The sequence below is a fragment of the Austrofundulus limnaeus genome, unplaced genomic scaffold (assembly GCF_001266775.1).
Source record: "Austrofundulus limnaeus strain Quisiro unplaced genomic scaffold, Austrofundulus_limnaeus-1.0 Scaffold2427, whole genome shotgun sequence".
In the NCBI taxonomy this organism is placed as follows: Eukaryota; Metazoa; Chordata; class Actinopteri; order Cyprinodontiformes; family Rivulidae; genus Austrofundulus; species Austrofundulus limnaeus.
In genome coordinates, this window is record NW_013954829.1 from 15,778 (window position 1) to 19,362 (window position 3,585).

Here is a 3,585-nt window from a genome sequence, read left to right on the forward strand (position 1 = left end):
TTTCATAACTTCTCGATCGCTGAAATACTTTTTGTGTTGAGCCAGGACCATGAAGCTATCGTAGCAGCCTTACCTTATGTTGGGCTGAGTGAAAATTGATTGCTGTCCTGCAAGCTTGTTTTTCAGCTCCCGCACTTTCTGAGTCTGTAATGAACTTTTAGTAGGGGAAATACGTCTTGTACCGTTTGTGCATCATCTTGAAATGCCACTTCAAGTTACCCTTTTTGGACAAGGCAGCGCTCAAATTACATATGAGGCAAATAGACTTCGAATTAGAAAAAACAAAATAATAGTCCTCCTCCCTCTCCGGGTGAAAATAATAACTTTTTGTTTCCTTGTCTGCTCGTTTTTCATCCTTTTTTCCCGCACTAGTAACTAACAACTCATATTACTCTGTTTTGTTTTTGAACATGTGACCCTAAARTCTCGCGATATCTTGTTYGGAGTRCTSCCTGTTTCACGGCACACAAAACTCGCGAGACGACGTCTGTGAAATGGGGAGGGCGGAGGGAGCGTGTTCAAGGCTGGAATGTAAACTCCTCCCGTCACCCACCTCCACCGCTTCTGCCCGAGTTAGAATGAAGCTCAGCTAGCGGACATGAGTCCCGGGCCGGAGTGCAACCTTGGTCTAACAGCTGACGAGCCGGCTCGTCAGCTGTTAGACCAAGGTTGCACTGCGCGGGTGACTGGGAACCAGCTGGCAGGCGACCAGTCGCCCGCGAGCGACTGGTTGGGCACCCTTGACATAAGACGTAGGACCGAGTTCATCAGGATGATTATTCCTCCATATGAGCTCCATCAGAATAAGATTCAGTCTAATCTGTCCAGTGCTACAGGAGATATTTTACTAACAGACATTAGGTGCAGATTGGAGTGTTTGAGACTCACCAGGAGTAGAGAGCTTCTTTATGTGAGGGTCMTCCAGAAAGCGGACCCTAAAACTCAGATGGTCCTCAGTGTGGCTGACTTCAGGTCCAGTGGACCTTCTGACAGAAGAACCTGAGCTGCAGGACCACAACAGATCAGATTAAAGACTGAACAGAAAACATTAGCACACATCTTTGAAATTTGTTTATTTTCTTCTTTCAGTCTTCCATCTTCTTGTTTAAGGTTGTTTATTTCATCAGTCTTTTGTAACTAAGTAACTGTTACCAAGTGAACATCTGCTCAGGTCTTCGTCAGAAAACCTGCAGAGTCTCCATCATTTCAAGTCTCTGTGAGCATAAATAACCAACATTGTTTCTGACTGCCTTATTTTAAGCCTCCACCCCAGTTCAGATTGATTTGCAGGAGGTCTGTGGAAAACTGTTTTGTTTTATATCCAAGTTCTCCAAGAGATTAGTCTTAGGTTTTTTTTCTAGAAATCTCTTGTCAGTACTTCTAGTTAGCTTGTGCAAAGCTTGATTTAGGTACTAAAAACAGCTGAAGACCAARTGTGTCTGGTCTTCACTTGGTGGTGCTGCTTTCACCAGAGGACTTTTCATCCTCAGAGTGATGCTGATCATTAGACATGTGCTCCTTCATGCTACAGTAGCTGTTTCCATTGCAAATCTGCGCAAAACTGTCGATATTCTGTTAATGTCGAATAAAAAGGCTTTGCAATTTCAGTGTTTCCGTTAAGAAATGCTACTAAAATCACGCATGAATACGTTTGTTCTCACGATAAGTCATTACAAACATGGCATCAACAGAATCAGCATCAGAAGCGTTTTTTTGTCATTCACACACAACATCAAGATGCAGTGTAGAACGAAATGCAGTTTAGAATATCCGTCAGGAGAAACACACACACGACAAACACGGGGGGGAACGAATGTCCAGGGTCCTTCGCAACTTAGTGCGCTACCTTTGCAGTTTAGAATGCACACACAATAGGAAGGATGAGTTAAAAAAAGAGATTTGATCCTGTGTTTTATGCAGAAAACACACAAACATACGCTCAAAAAAACTACTCTGCAAAACAGTGCAATCAGCTAAGGAGGGGAGGGGGTGGGGGGTCAAAACACATGGAATGGGGGAGGGATGCAGCGGAGCCGGTGACTTCCAGGGCAAACTTAGTGCCAGAACCGATCAGAGACCTCMAGAGTCCAAACCASTTGTTATCAGTCAAAGCACAATTCACTAGAGTTCTGTTCTCTATTTCCACTCAACGCATTTAATGGACTCAACTCATTTCTTTGCTGTTTTGAATCTAACATGTYTGTAATACCCCCATCACAAACTAAATATAGGAAATACTCCATCTCCCCGTGAATCCAAACAGCACCATCATCATCATCCTGCTACTCACTGTTATCTTCTTCGTCATCGTCTTTTTCGCCAGTAGAAACATCCGGTTGTTGATCACATGACTCCTGTGATGTGTAGGGGTAAGATCTACATCTTCTCATAACTAAAGTTATGAGAAAAATCACGAGTTCTTCTGTTTTTGAAATAATACCTTCTCTGTGGAATTATGAGTGGACATACTCAGTAACTTAGTTTTATCTAAAATAAATGATATTTACTTTCAGAATAAAATAAATTACTTATGTACAACTCATTGAGGGACAATTAGATTTTTACAAAAGTTGAAATCAACAACATTAACACACGTCAGGGTTAATTATCATTAATTTGACAACTTATCAGGAACAACAAACTTGGCTTAAGGTCTTGAATAAACCATCGTTTGCRGTACGGTTTTGGCAGGGAATGAGCAAATATTAAGAGAATAGAGAGAAAAAGAGGGTTAAGGAAATAACTAATGTTTATCTTATCAATATGAGGAAGTCAGAAGTGCTCACGAGTCTCCCACTCGACACAGATGGACATCGGTGTGCTTAATCAAACAATTCAGCCTCTAACTTTTCAGACGACTTCACAGTCAGGTCGGGTGTTGAGGAAGTGCTCGTCAGGTCAGCAAGAGGTCCGTTTAGGTTCACTTACTGTCCAGTAAGACAGTAACGTCTTGATGTCTGCATGATCGAACAGAGTCACAGCAATCCAGTTCCTCTTCCAGTCTAAGAGATCTCTCACACAAGTTTTGAAAACTCAGTGGAGTCTCAAAAACATAGTTTGGTCACGGCTAGTGGTGCCGAAGACCTGGGATAAGATCAGCTCCTTGGCAAGTGAGCGGACATCTTTTCCCTGAACGCTGGTTTCTCTGAGGAAGAAAAACCAGCTCCTCTTCGCTTGAAACGAAGGTGGTTTCTGTCAGGGGAGGGGGTTAGTCCGTTGTTAGTATACAAGAGAGAGGGTACTAGCAGACGTGACCTCGGAGTTTGTGTTATTAACAGGTGGACTGGAAGTTTAGTCTAAAACGTTTCAGTCGTCTGGTAAACACTGCACATATACGTAGGAAAAACAAGTTCAGGCTGTGCCGGTCTCAGTTTTTAGGATTAATTCTCAAAGACAAGGAATTAGGTTTTCAATAAAACTCTGAGGTAAATTATTTAAACCAACATGAAACTTAAGATATTTTGTTTAAAACTTAAGCACAAATAACCATATATTTTTCATAGTAAAACATAGTGAACTAGACCATAGTTACAGTTTTAGTTAAATTGAAAAATAAAACAGAAAAACATATAATCACCTTAATGT

General features: G+C 41.6%; 1 protein-coding gene across 1 annotated transcript in view; it reads right to left on the minus strand.

Moving 5' to 3' along the window:
* The window catches only part of LOC106510983 (zinc finger protein OZF), a gene marked incomplete at its 5' end in the record, with an annotated part of 17,892 nt that overhangs the window by 2,683 nt on the left and 11,624 nt on the right, over positions 1-3,585 (minus strand).